This window comes from Mesoplodon bidens (assembly GCF_964165515.1).
Source record: "Mesoplodon bidens genome assembly, contig: HAP1_SCAFFOLD_349, whole genome shotgun sequence".
NCBI lineage: Eukaryota > Metazoa > Chordata > Mammalia > Artiodactyla > Ziphiidae > Mesoplodon > Mesoplodon bidens.
In genome coordinates this window covers 167,518-182,620 of record NW_027672382.1, presented here as the reverse complement: position 1 = coordinate 182,620, position 15,103 = coordinate 167,518, and the positions used below count along the sequence as shown (strand labels likewise).

Here is a 15,103-nt window from a genome sequence, read left to right as displayed (position 1 = left end):
CAAAGAGGTAAAAACAGCGCAACTGGACTTAATACTCTAGAGACAGGCAGAGTGTGCAGGGATACTTAAAAACCACAGGATAGGGCTTCCCTGATGGCGCAGTGGTTGAGAGTCCACCTGCCGAGGCAGGGGACGCGGGTTCGTGCCCCAGGTCGGGAAGGTCCCCCGTGCCGCGGAGCGGCTAAGCTCGTGAGCCATGGCCGCTGAGCCTGTGCGTCCGGAGCCTGTGCTCCGCAACGGGAGAGGCCACAACAGTGAGAGGCCCGCGTACCGAAAAAACAAAACAAAAACCAAACGATAAACACAGAGACACTTTTTTTCTAATAGTAACTTACAATGTCAATCATAAACCACAGAATTCACCTGAATATTTAAGGTAAAATAGGAGCCATCAAAGATAGTGTTCACTGCCTCTGCTATTAGAGGAGTGTCTGTGAGAGAATTGGAGCTTTGTCCAATACCATGTCACACCTATAGAAGTCGCACTACAACTATTAAAATCCTAGTTTTGTCGTCCTGGGGACCATCTACTCCTAATTAGATTCTGGGAGCTTAGGGTGGCATACGGAGGCAAGGGGAGGGAGTATCAAGAAAATGTGCAAACAGCAGGTAGTGCCAGCAGATGGCCCAGCCAAGGAACCCAGAAACAAACAGACATGTGTCTTCTGTCTCATTTCAAGATAAAAAGTACAGTCACTTACGTAAACAAAAGGCTGCTTGCAAATGTCATCATACATACTAAGGCACTAACCACAGTATAACCTGGCTATGACAATAAAGTCATACAATGTTTTTTCTCCTCCCACCCTATTCCAAGTGCCCCAGCTTCCCTCCCCAGAGGAAACCAGTTTCTTGGTGTTCTTCCAGAGATCTGCTATAAAAAGCTATACTCTTGAGCACTTGATGTGACTCTTTACTCTCTCCTGCTTTCCATGTCATTGTAGTCCTATGGACAGCTCTAGACTGTTCCCAGGTTCAGACACAACTGTGCCCTAGCTTCACCCAAGTGCTCTCATCATTGGCTCACTGAGCCCGCTTCTGAAAATATTTATATTAGCCTTTGACAACATAAAAGGGGATGCTTTGTGAAATTTTAACCTGAGAGTTCGGAATTGAAACATATTTTTCATGCCTCCAGTGAAAGTTCTCTTAGTAAAACCCACACAAAGAAGATGCATGTGCCAACTAGTGAAGGCCCTGGGAAAATTGTAATAAAGGCAAAATTTGTTCTTCCCTTTCTTCTTCTCACGCTCAGCCCTTCCTTTTCCCTCCTGCAGGGTTTTCTTTGCCCTTTGCCCTCAGGGACTCAGTATTTTCTGGGGTAAAAACAATCCAGGAAATAATCTTTTATACTAGTTTGTAAAGAGAGGCTGATGAATTAATGTTACTTGGGTACTTTCAATTCGGGGAGACTCCCTAGGATAACGATCTCAAGGGGTGGGAGGGGGGTGGCTGTCCCTTAAGACAAGATGGTCAGAATATTCAGAAAAGTGTTAGTTTTTCTTTATTAAAAACTTTTTCTTTGGAAAATTTCAAGTATATACAAAAGTAGACAAAACAGTATAATACACTCCCATGTTCCCATCCCTCGGCTTCAATGCAAGGTATGCCCACCCACTACCCCTACCTCCCGCCCCTGTATTATTTTTGAAGCAAATCCCAGACATTGTATTATTTTATCTGTAAATATTTATTTCTAAATATCTAAAAGATAAGGGTTCTTTCTTTAACATAGCTACAATGGCACTATTTCACCTAAAAAAAGATGATAACAATTATTTAATATCATCATGTAACCAGTCAGTATTCAGATTTCTGATTGTCTCATAAATGTCGTCTTTTTTTTTTTTTTTACACTGTTAGTTGAACATGTTCTGCTGTTCTCTGTGTCTCTCGCGAATACATTGTGGGATTTAGAACTTTGATCAGATTTCATTATAGCTGATATTTTAGACTTCCATCAGGAGGCGTATACCGTCTGGTTGTCTTTCATTTTGTGATGTTACCAGTCATTGGTAGTCAATGTCTAAATTCGTTAATTCATTAGAGGTCACATTCTAATTCTATCATGAGGTGATATTCTAATTCTATCATTTCTTCTTCACTTACTTGCTGGACTATTTCTATGAAAGCAAGCTTTTCCTTCCCCTAAATTTTGCTTACCCAGTGGTACTGTTTGTATAGGAAAAGCAGAAGAAATGCTTGATTCTCTCCCTTCATTTACTAATTTTCAACACAAGGAGTCAATTCACTGGATCTTCTAATGTTGACCAATCAAGTTTTTTTTTAAATTTTTAGTATCATTATGAACTCATGGAATTATACAAATTGATGTGTTTTAATCCCTTGCAAGTATTATGGTGTACATGATTTGAAAGAGCTTATTTGACATATAGTGATGTATTTGAAAAGACAAACTATGTCCTAATACAAACCACAGAAAGTAAACAGGAGTCTATCTGAGATTCTCAACAGAGCAGGAATGGGAAGGTGGGGAAGGAGCACAATTTGAGGATACAGATCAGATGCTGGGGAAGTTTGAGTTTTGAAATTTATGTGATAATATAAGTGGTAACAAGGGCACATGTGTTCAAGATATGTTGACAGGGAGCCATAAATAATCCAAAGGTATGACTCTCTAATTATGAAAGCTCTGACACCTCAGCTACTGATTTGGGAAGATTCTGGGGAAGGTGTGTGTGCACCCACACATCTGTCTCCTCCTAGATGCCTCAAATCAGACAGTCTCCTCCACCACATGTATGCATACATGACTGTATACACCCCAAAGCCATCCAGCCTCTTCCTGAGAGGGCTGGCAGAAATCAGTCTCTCGCTACCTGTATAATGAAATGAGCTTGTTTATTCATTAAAAAAAAGTACTAAACACCACGTGCCAGGTGCTGTGCTAGTAGCTGAGGCTGGGGGAGAATAAGATCCATTCCAGCCTCTGCAAGGAGCTCTCAGCCCATCCAGGTATGGATAAGGATGCAGACTCTGACGATACACTGTGATGAATGCTAAACTGATAGATGCTGGGTGCTAAGGAAGCAGCTCAGTCAGAGTTTTGGTGCTGGTGGGGGTTGGGGGCCGGGGGGGAGGGTCATCTGCTGCCTTTGAGCGTTTGTCAGCCTGTCACGCTCATTGAACATCGGTATTGAACTTGAGATTAATCTAGATTCTAGATTTTAGGCTGTATGAGTTGTTTCAGCTGACTTCATGAACAGCATGTGTGTGTGTTCAAGACAGGGTATGAGGGATATAGGGCAACAGGAAATTAGAGAGCTGGGTAGTCATCGGATTCCACAGCGTTTATTGTGTAAGGAGCAATGAGCTTTCTAGGTGGAGCATGTTTTAGATAACGAGATTATGTCTGAAAAGAGAAAAGCTTTGTAATGCATTTCAATGCACTCTACATAACTTGAAAATGTAAAACACTATTATATATAGTGCCTATTCATATTATATATAGTGCCTATTCATTCACTTTCTATTCATCTGTACCCAGAAGAACTATCCATTGTGAAACCCAGAGACTGGCATAGAGTGACCTGTAATAATTATGTTTCCTCAAGCTTATCAGAGGTTGTTTTATATTAGGCCTAGCCTAAAACTGAAATATTTTATCAGATTATATTCACCTGGGGCTTCCCTGGTGGCGCAGTGGTTGAGAGTCCGCCTGCCGATGCAGGGGACACGGGTTTGTGCCCCGGGCCAGGAAGATCCCACATGCCGCGGAGCGGCTGGGCCTGTGAGCCATGGCCGCTGAGCCTGCACATCCGGAGCCTGTGCTCCGCAACGGGAGAGGCCACAACAGTGAGAGGTCCGCGTACCGCAAAAAAAAAAAAAAAAAAAAAAAAAAAAAAAGATTATATTCACCTGACTGAGAACAAGGCTAAAATGCTACACTAGAGGGGATAAAGTTTTACCTCCCTCTCTCTAGTGGAATGTTGGTGTAACTACATTCTGTTTTTCACATTTTTCTGGCAGAGGCTTAGCAGGCAAACCTTCATTCATTTATCAAACATTTTCTAAACAGTTACCATGTTCCTGTCATAATGTTAGGCATTAATGATTTAAAAAGCTCAGACCTCAGGCTTTCCCCTTGAAAGACCTCATAGTCTAGTTGGGGGAGACAAAGCAATGAACAAATAATTATGTTGTCATGGGCTAGATTAGAAGGGTGTCTACAAAGGGTTTTAGGAACCCAGAAGATAAAGAAGCTCCTCTTTCTGTGGAGGAGAGAGGAAAGGTCATGGGGAGTTGCACAGAGGATGCACTGAGTCAGGGTTTCCTGGGAAAGAAGGTTCCAGGGAGAGGGAATAGCATGAGCAAGGTGGAAAGATGTGTTTGGAGAACTGTCTGTGGACCCTGTTGCTGAGGTGGGTGGGTGGGAGTAGAGAGGTTGGAGAGACGGACAGGTGAGGATTCAGCCCACTAAAGGCCTTGCATGCCTTGCTGGGGCATTGAGGCCCAATCCCATGTAAGGTGAGGAACCCTTAAAGGATTTCAAGCAAGGGGGTTATGTGAACCGATTTGGACTTCAGCGAAATCACGGTGATGTCTGTATGGGTGACAAGGACATTAAATCTTCCTTTCCGACGCCTTCCTGGAGCAGCCGATTCGCTACTGATGCTGCCCACCTCCAAAAGACTTTGGAGACTTTTTCATGTTTTGTTTGTTTGTTTGTTTTCGGTACGCGGGCCTCTCACTGTTGTGGCCTCTCCCGTTGCGGAGCCCAGGCTCCGGACGCACAGGCTCAGCGGCCATGGCTCACGGGTCCAGCCGCTTCGCGGCATGTGGGATCTTCCCGGACTGGGGCACGAACCCGCGTCCCCTGCCTCGGCAGGCGGACTCTCAACCACTGCGCCATCAGGGAAGCCCTATCCTGTGGTTTTTAAGTATCCCTGCACACTCTGCCTGTCTCTAGAGTATTAAGTCCAGTTGCGCTGTTCTCACCTCTTTGTTTATTGAGATTATTATTTACTTGCATTAAAATGTACCAATTTCAAAGGTACAGTTTGATTAATTTTGGTAATTGTATACCAGGTGTAACCACCACCACGACCCAGATATAGAAAAGTTACTTACCCTTTAAAAGTTTTCCATCCCAATTTGCCCCAATTCAGTTTTGAGACACTTTATTGAGTTTTACTGCTTTCTCTAACATCGACTCTCCGGGTGATTTAGGAAAGTCACTTTACCTCTCTGGATGTGTTTTTGCTTTTATAACATGAAAAATGCCAGAACAGATGTGTTACCAAGGGCCCTTGCAATACTTTCAGAAAATGAGGGGGTAGGGTAAGGGCGGGAATCTCAGCCTTGCGTCCTCATTCTTCACATAGCACACGCACGTGGCAGATCCTAGTGGGAAAAGCCTGTGGTCGCATCAGAGAGAATTAGGTTTCCATCTCCTCTCTTGCTAGTGTGTGTGTAACCTTTTGTAAGCATCAGCTTTCTCATCTCCAATATCAGGCTTATTAACAAGGCCTATTTGTTTACTGTTGTGAGGATGAATTGAGAGGCACCGGCAGCCTTAAATGTTAGTTGGTATTTGTATTATGGCATAATAGAAAGGCACTGCATTCAACCATCTCAGTTACTACACGTTTATGCAGGCTGATTCTCACAGCCACGCCTGTCGTACAAGCGCGACGTAAAGCGGGTCTGCTTTATGGCACCCTGCTTCCGCCGTAAAGCGCCGTTGGCAATCCCGCGTGAGTGGGTTGACGAGACGACTTCCAGGTGAAAAACGCGATTCTTGGAGGTTGGCTGACTTGACGTCTTCCCCATGGGCAAACGCGGGAGCCGGAGCCGGAGCCGGAGCCAGAGCCAGCTGCTCAACTCCCTAACTAAAAGGCAGAAGAAGCATCTAAGGGATTTCGGCGAGGAGCATCCCTTCTATGACAGGTATGGAGAGGCGAGGCTGGGACCGGCGCTGCCGGCGTCCTTTCCCGGTGGGAGCCCGCGTGTCCCCGCGTTTGGTCCGCCGGTGCCCCGGGGGTAGTGACAGGGCAGCTCCCGCCGCGTGCCACGCTGCCCCGGCGCCGGCCTAGCTCGCCCGGGGATCCTGGCGGCTTCCCGCCTGAGGTGGGGTTCTTCGCCGGTCTTCCTACCCTTTGTTGAGCCTGTAGTTTTATGCTAGACGGCACGCCTCCTGTGTGGCGACTGGGCAGAGGTTTTATAAGCTTGTGTTCGTTTTCTATGTTTTTAAAGAATTGCTTGGGGGCTTCCCTGGTGGCGCAGTGGTTAAGAATCCGCCTGCCAAGGGAGGGGACAGGGGTTCGAGCCCTGGTCCGGGAAGATCCCACATGCCGCGGTGCAAGTAAGCCCGTGCGCCACAACTATTGAGCCTGCACTCCAGAGCCCGCGAGCCACAACTACTGAGCCGGTGTGGTGCAACTACTGATGCCCACGAGCCTAGAGCCCCTGCTCCGCAACAAGAGAAGCCACCTGTCGCCGCAACTAGAGAAAGCCCGGGCGCAGCAACGAAGACCCATAGCAGGCAAAAATAAATAAATAAGTTAAAAAAAATAAAAAAAGAATTGCTTGGGACCCTCGACATCGCCTATCTATTCAATGACCATGAGGAAACTAATGTTTGGGTAGTTGTGGGTTCCTCTCTAAGTGTCCAGACTCTCAGTTATGATCTTAGTGCTCATCCCACCCCTTTGGGCTGCTTTATCAACAGTTAGAGGGATAGTCTACTTAAGAAATTTGCTAGAAAAGGTGAACCCCGAGGGCTTTTATTTGCCAAAATTTCCCGTCTTTTGGATGAGAGCCTGTTACTGTGTGACTGTAGTATTTGTCATGTGGTCTTGTTAGACTTTTTCATTCGTCTCTTATTATCTATTTGGCATATCCTTCCAAAACCTGTCCAAATGCATATGGAGTTTTTACTTGACAATAGATATAATGTAGTTATAACGGTATAGTCTGCCATGTTCATTTAAAGTTGTATCATTAGACTTTTCCTAATTGCTACATACTAGTAGTTAAAGTTTAACATTGCCTGTTTCTTCTCAGGGTTTCCAGAAAGGAAGCAAAACCACAGACTTGTCAACTGGTAATGCTTTATCCTTCTTTATGATAGTAGATTCTGGACTGTTACTTTTAAGATTATATATGGTAGTAAAGTTTGGCTACATTTCCACTCTCTTTGATTTTAGTTGTAAGCTATACTTTAGTAATATTGCTTAGTTTTAAGTGCAGATGTCTGTTAAAATGCCATTGTGATAACTAATATAGTATAGAGTATGAAACTGTCCTGAGAGATTAGCCTGTTAGAACCTGTTAAGGAGGCTTACCAGAGGGCTCTTGGTGAATCCTAAGAGGGAATGTCATGTTTGCTTAACATAAAGTAGAGTGCAAAATCATCAAAGGTCTTATTTCATTACCACAGACTCAGAAATAAAGTACACTTTTTTGTTGTAAGTTTTCCTGTTGCTCCTTTAAAGGTGCCAAATGTCTGACACATAGGTTAGATCACCTTATAACCTAAAGCTCCATGTGTTTAGTTTGCTGTCTTCCCATGTGGAACATGAGCAGTTCAAAGAAGAGGAAGCGCTTCTAGAATCATAGCTAGATTAGCTGTTTGAAACAAATTTGGTGCTCGGTCTGGTTGAATAGATAGGACTGCATATTTGCAGAAAAGCTAGTTTTTATCTAGAAAAGTCTGAACTTGGTTCCACTGTGGGCCTGATGATAGTCGTGGGGTAGCAACAAGAACAGTATAATTTTTGTTTTTAAAATCCCCATTTTCCTTTTAGTCGGAGAGTTTATAGATACTTCAAGTTCTGAAAGTGAAGCATAGAGTGAACCAGAACAAGTTTCTGGTTACAACAGACTACTTGCCACATTAAAGGATGTCTCCAAGGAAGATGAGGAGGAGGAAGAGGAAGAAGACAGTGTTCTAGATGAGACAGAAATGAATCTTGAAGATGGCGAGAGTGACGTCATTGTGGAGGAAGAGATGGCAGTGGAGTCCACTGACATGCAGAAGAGTGAGTGTCTCTGATGTGGGTTTATCATCTTTGCAGGGACCACAGACAGATTGCCCCAGGGGCAGGGTGCCTTGTACCACAGAGCTGGGTGAAAGCACATGGATTCAAAGCAGAGATTCTTAACATTGTTGGGCTCTGTGATATCCTCAAAAATCTGATGAAAACAGGACCCTGTGGCCATAAAAATGCAGAAATGACATTTTTGCTTATGATTTCCAGGATTTCATCAATCCTACTTCAAATTCCCCTGATTGAGAGGAAAGGGAACATAATTCTGTTTTTGTAATGGTCTCAATTTATGAAAGAGATGATTGTTCCTGCCTTAGAGGAACCAAGTTGAATGGAAGATAGACATAAAATATACAAAACTTTTCAAGCATCAAATCTGAATGGAACCGATAAATATAAGGTGTTAAAGAGATGCAAAGTGGTCACATGCTGCCAGGGTAGATTAGGGGAGGCTTCAGAGAAGAGCTGGGACTGAAAGCTTAAAGGAACTCTGTCTCACTCAGACGTCTAGGTGACTATTTTTTAAAAAATTATTATTAATTAATTTATTTTTGGCTGCATTGTGTCTTTGTTGCAGTGCGCCGGCTTCTCACTGTGGTGGCTTCTCTTGTTGTGGAGCATGGGCTCTAGGCACGTGGGCTTCGGTAGTTGTGGCACACGGGCTCAGTAGTTGTGGCTCACGGGCTCTAGAGCACAGGCTCTGTAGTTGTGGCGCACGGGCTTAGTTGCTCGGCGGCATGTGGGATCTTCCCAGACTAGGGCTTGAAACCACGTCCCCTGCATTAGCAGGCGAATTCTTAACCACTGTGCCACCAGGGAAGTCCCCATAGGTGACTTTTTAATTTAACTTTAAATTCAACTTTATTGAAGTATGAATTACATTCAACGAGGTGTACCCGTTTTAAGCATGTAATTTGATAAGTCTTGACAAATGTGTATATCTATATTGTCGTCGCCAAAGTCAAGATACAGAACACTTCCAATACCTGCAAAAAGTTCCTTCTTGTCCTTTTACAGTCAGTTTCCCAGGCCTGGCATCAGGCAACCACTGACATGCTTTCTTTCACTATGTATTAGTGTTTCCTATTCTAGAAATTCATATGAATGGAAGCATACAACAAGTACCCTTTTGCACGTGGCTTCTTTGGCTCCTCATGTTGTTGTGACTCATCCGTGTAGCTCATATTAGTAATTCATTTCTTTTTATTACTGGAATAGTAGTCCATTGTCTGAATATATCTGGGTAACTTTTTATATTCTATTATCTTAATGCCTACTTGCCTTACTGTATTTTTTTCTATACTTTGAGGTGTCACACACCATTCTTAGTATTTTCATTCATCACTTGGACTCGGATAAAAAAATCGTTGCCTCAGACTTAGGGATTGTTTTAATTTTGTTGGTTTTCCAGTTTTCTTTCATGTTTTAGGTTTTTAAAAATGAAAAGTTTGGCTTTTTAAATTATAAAAGTAATATATATTTACTGTAAAAATTTAAGAGGGTAATATAGTTAACATATATCTCCTCCACCGTGGTATGAACACCTTTAACATTTTATAGAACCTTCCAGACTACTTTTTTATGGATATATGAGTGAATATATGTTTGTGTGTATGTGCATAATGGCCTCATACATTTCTGTAAGTTACTTTTTTCTTTAATAATATAACGTGTGTAACTGTGGGTTACTGCCGCTAGAACCCTGGTGTCCAAACTCCCAGGCCAAATCTCCTTCTACTACATTACACTACCATGGGGAGGTTTAAAAAAGAAAGGGAAAGTATGAAGGGTGATTTTTCCATAAATTAAATCAACTTGAAAAGGCGCATTTGGAGAGTCAGAGAGTACTGATACTGTTAGAAAGAAGAAAGGTTTAAAAGCTGGTTAAATCTCATTCAAAAAAAAATCCATATGTACCACATTGTAAAAAAGAGAAGGAAGACGGCATTCATGATTACTGGGCTGGCAGGGTAGGGGACAGTTGCATGCTGGGGGTGACTCTCGTACTGGCTCTTCCACTCTTCACACTTGTGCTCGGCCAGGACCAGGGACCGCTGAGGGAGATCAGAGGAGAGGGTGGTGCCTTGGGGGTTCCAGGGAGTTGTGCAGCTGGCTCCCTTGCCACCCAGACTGCCCCAGGGTTCCCAGCCCCAAGGATTATGGAGCATCCCCACACCTGTTTGCTCTGCAGTTGCTGTTCTGCAACCCATTTTCTCCTCCAGCACTTTCTGCAGTGTCTCCTTGGCCTTCTGCTCATGGCTGTTTTTCTGGTCTTGCATCTGTAATAGCAACTTATTCATTCCCCAAGAAGTGTATTTCTGTAAATTTGAGGCAATTCAACAAATACACATTGACCAACTGTGTGCTAAAGCCTGAGCAGGGATACAGAAATGAAAAGAAATTGGTCCTTGCCCACAGGGCAGAGACGTCAGTAATCTGGTGGACCTTCGTCCAGGCTGGAGGCAGGCAGGGAGAGTCCCTCAGGTGATGTGAGAGGTGAGTGGGGATAAAAAACTGCCCTGGGCATGCTGGGCCTTCTCCCCTAGGCCTTCCACAGGCATTTGAACTCCGACATTTCCAAAGGGAAATCATCTTTCTAAACCTGCTCCTATCTCAGTGGCCAGCATCACCCCCCACCCAGTCTCCCAAACCCTAAACCAGGGAATCATCCTTGATTTCTCTCTCACCTTCTTCAAGGACTCAGTTCCTCATCAAGCTCTGTCAAGTCAGCGTCTTTAACGGCTCCTTCGTTACCTGTATCCTCTATCCCTACCGCCACCTCCTTAGTTCAGACCCTAGTGACACTATTATATGGTTTATATAGAGACTATGTGTTATCTTCATGCCTTGCCTCCCTCCAAACCCTTTTCAGTCCTGCAGCTAGAGGGTTCTTTCTAAAACTTAAATCTGATCCCATCACAACCTGCTTAAATCTCTCAGTGGTTCTCAGTGTTCTAAGAATCAGGTCCAAACTCCTTGGCATGGTTCCTACTTACAAGCCCAGACTTGCATCTCATGCTGCCTCCACGCAAGCTGAACTGCTTGTAGGTCCCCTAAGCACTGTGCTTTTCAGCCTCTGCCTTTGCCCATAAAGCTTCTTCTGCTTAGAGTATCTTGACCCACGCTTCTCACCTGGTTAATTTCTACCCATGTTCAAGATTCAGCCCTAGAATCATAAATTCTGATAAACTTGGCCAACCATACCTACCCCCCGACTCTTTATGGATTAGGCAGTTTTACTGGTGTTACATAGTATCTATATTTCTGATCTGTTGACTCATCTGTCTCCTTTAAGGGATTGTAAACTCCTTTGAGGCAGGGAGCATTTTTATTTTTGTATTTTTTGTATTTTATTTATTTATTTATTTATTCATTTATTTTTTATTAGTTTCTGCTTTATAACAAAGTGAATCAGTTATACATATACATCTGTTCCCACATCCCTTCCCTCATGCATCTCCCTCCCTCCCACCCTCCCCATCCCACCCCTCCAGGCGGTCACAAAGCACCGAGCTCTTCTCCCTGTGCTCTGCGGCTGCTTCCCACTATCTATCTACCTTACGTTTGGTAGTGTATATATGTCCATGCCTCTCTTTCGCTTTGTCACAGCTTACCCTTCCCCCTCCCCATATCCTCAAGTCCATTCTCAAGTAGGTCTCTGTCTTTATTCCCGTTTTACCCCTAGGTTCTTCATGACATTTTTATTTTTTTTTAATTCCGTATATATGTGTTAGCATACGGTATTTGTCTTTGTCTTTCTGACTTACTTCACACTGTATGACAGACTCTAGGTCTATCCACCTCATTAAAAATAGCTCAGTTTCGTTTCTTTTTATGGCTGAGTAATATTCTGTTGTATATATGTGCCACATCTTCTTTATCCATTCATCCGATGATGGACACTTAGGTTGTTTCCATCTGCGGGCTATTGTGAATAGAGCTGCAATGAACATTTTGGTACATGTCTCTTTTTGAATTATGGTTTTCTCAGGGTATATGCCTAGTAGTGGGATTGCTGGGTCATATGGTAGTTCTATTTGTAGTTTTTTAAGGAACCTCCATACTGTTCTCCATAGTGGCTGTACCAATTCACATTCCCACCAGCAGTGCAAGAGTGTTCCCTTTTTTCCACACCCTCTCCAGCATTTATTGTTTCTAGATTTCTTGATGATGGCCATTCTGACTGGTGTGAGATGATATCTCATTGTAGTTTTGATTTGCATTTCTCTAATGATTAATGATGTTGAGCATTCTTTCATGTGTTTGTTGGCAGTCTGTATATCTTCTTTGGAGAAATGCCTATTTAAGTCTTCAGCCCATTTTTGGATTGGGTTGTTTGTTTTTTTGCTATTGAGCTGCATGAGCTGTTTATAAATTTTGGAGATTTATCCTTTGTCAGTTGCTTCATTTGCAAATATTTTCTCCCATTCTGAGGGTTGTCTTTTGGTCTTGTTTATGGTTTCCTTTGCTGTGCAAAAGCTTTTAAGTTTCATTAGGTCCCTTTTGTTTATCTTTGTTTTTATTTCCATTTCTCTAGGAGGTGGGTCCAAAAGGATCTTGCTCGGATTTATGTCATAGAGTGTTCTGCCTATGTTTTCCTCTAAGAGTTTGATAGTTTCTGGCCTTATATTTAGGTCTTTAATCCATTTTGAGCTTATTTTTGTGTATGGTGTTAGGGAATGATCTAATCTCATACTTCTACATGTCCCTGTCCAGTTTTCCCAGCACCACTTATTGAAGAGGCTTTCCTTTCTCCACTGTACATTCCTGCCTCCTTTATCAAAAATAAGTTGAGCATATGTGCGTGCGTTTACCTCTGGGTTTCTATCCTGTTCCATTGATCTATCTTTCTGTTTTTGTGCCAGTACCACACTGTCTTGATTACTGTAGCTTTGTAGTATAGTCTGAAGAGGGAGCATTTTTAAAAAAATAAAATTATTTTTGTAGGCTTGGGGATCTGAACAATATTCAGTAAAGTCAAGTTTTAAAAATTAATACATTTGTATTTTTAGAATTTCTCCTGGCTTCAAGGTCAAAAAGACAAAGACACAAGAGCAGCTTTGCAAATTCACTGGGGGTCTTGCCTTTCCAGTGCTTTTCATCTTTACTCCCTGTGATGTTTGGGAAAGCAGGAGCCTCTTACTGTCGATTCTGGGTTACCCAACTGGGTAAGAGATAGTCTAGATAATGCAGATTTAGAGTTCAATATCAAATCATTTCCATTTAGCTTTGGAGTCATCTGAAAATTTGGATTTAAATGTTGAGTGGGTCTTATGTTCTTGGAATTGTCATTAGAAACCAGACACAGGAGTTACTGGTTGAGATCATACATGGTTATGTCCAGGTTATTGGACTTAACCATGCTGGTCACTGACCAGCTTTATCCCCCATTGAAAATGAGTAGACTGGCATTCTGGATTATATGTCAGTCTCTTATGAGCTTGGTTGGCATTACTGAAAAAATAAAAGTTGTGGATCTGCAAACCCATAGACTGTATAGGCTATGTTTCCCTGCAGAATTCTAACTACACGGCCACCTTATCTTCCTGACATCAAGTGGGAGCAGTCTGGCCGGTCCATCTCGTTCTCTTGATCTTGAGTCCTCTGCAAAAGACATGCCCCTTTTCTGCACCAGCACATACGTCACAGCCCTGAAGAAAGTGTAGACATCTGAGATACGTTAACAGTGGGGGAGGGCTGATATCCCGTGAACAGACACATAAATGCCTGTTAGACCTGGAAATTGAAAACCAGAGAGGCGGGGCCACACTGGTTTTGGCCCAGGCCACCAGCCACTGGTGTTCCCAGCAAAATATTCCCAATGTGGGAGTTTGAGGAAGCAGGGAAAGGCAGGTGGTGTGAGTTTATTAGGACTTGAGGCCCTCAGCCTCGCACTGAGGCCAGCTGAACCCCCAGAGCGTGCTTCCTGCCCTCCTATGGGCTGCTACTCCTAAAGGTACTTGGTTTCAACAGTTATTTGTGCATCAGGTTAAAGACTGAAGGGAGAGGGAACTGCAAGCCTAAATTCTTCATATCATACGCCACCTCCCTTTCTCTTCTTATTATATAAGCAATTCATGTGAAAAACAAATAAGGCAAGCAAAACAAAACAAAATTACCTGAAATCTTGCTATCCAAAAGTTGCCATTAGTATTTTGGTGTATACGTGTTCCAGATTTTTCTTTATTTTCAACCCTTCATTAAGGCCATTGTAGTCTTGACAGATGATGCTGGCACAAGCACTTGAGATGAGGCTCCTCTTTTTAAAATACTGTATTTGCATTTGGCTTAGTTTCTCTCAGGCCCTGCCTTGCCTGGTCCCCAACATGGTGTTTTCTGCTGCAGTCTCTGTAAATTGGAGTTGGGGTGATGGGGCGGTCAGGCAGGGCTGTGTGTATCTGTGTCTGTACGAGGGAGGGCGGGCACACTTTCCAGTGTTTCTGGGCAACAAGCAGGCACTCACTGCAGTTTCCTATCCCTCAGGCCTGGGCTGTGGAGACAGGGGAAGTACCAGGAAGGGGTGGACGACCCCGACCCAGCTAAATGGAAGGCCCAGCTCCGCTGTGCGCTCAACAAGAGCAGGGAATTCAACCTGATGTACGACGGCACCAAGGAGGTGCCCATGAACCCAGTGAAGATATATCAAGTGTGTGACATCTCCCAGCCCCAGGGCTCTATCATTAACCCAGGTGAGGCCCCAGCTGCTGGGGAGAAGGTGGACAGTGTGCCAGGTTCCGGGCTGGACCCTAAAAGCGATAGTCGACTTGAAAGTCGCCTCGCTTACAAAGTTGAAGACTGGTAAATAAAGCAAGAAATGCTGTCCCTAGAAAGAACCCAGAGAACAAAAGATATAAACTCAGCACAGTCTTCCTGCCCACCCAGTGGAACAGTAAAGCATTAGAAAGAAGAGGGGGTATTGAGTTCTATAAAAAATAACTTCTCTTGGGACTCAACACTGAGAAGAGAGGCCAGGTAGTTTAGAAGAAGGAGGGCTTAAAACTTAGAAGGTCTGAGTTATAAACCTCGGTCTTTCTATTTCACTACTTGTGGGACATTGAATCAAGTCATTCAACATTTTGAGCCTCAGCTTC

General features: G+C 43.5%; 1 long non-coding RNA gene across 1 annotated transcript; it reads left to right on the top strand.

Annotated features, from left to right (window-relative positions):
- The first annotated feature begins 6,260 nt into the window (after window positions 1–6,260).
- Window positions 6,261–14,846, top strand: LOC308610285. The gene is made up of 3 exons (XR_014014497.1): window positions 6,261–7,066; window positions 7,770–8,003; window positions 14,496–14,846. It is a non-coding gene; the product is annotated as an uncharacterized lncRNA (long non-coding RNA).
- Window positions 14,847–15,103: the final 257 nt, after the last annotated feature.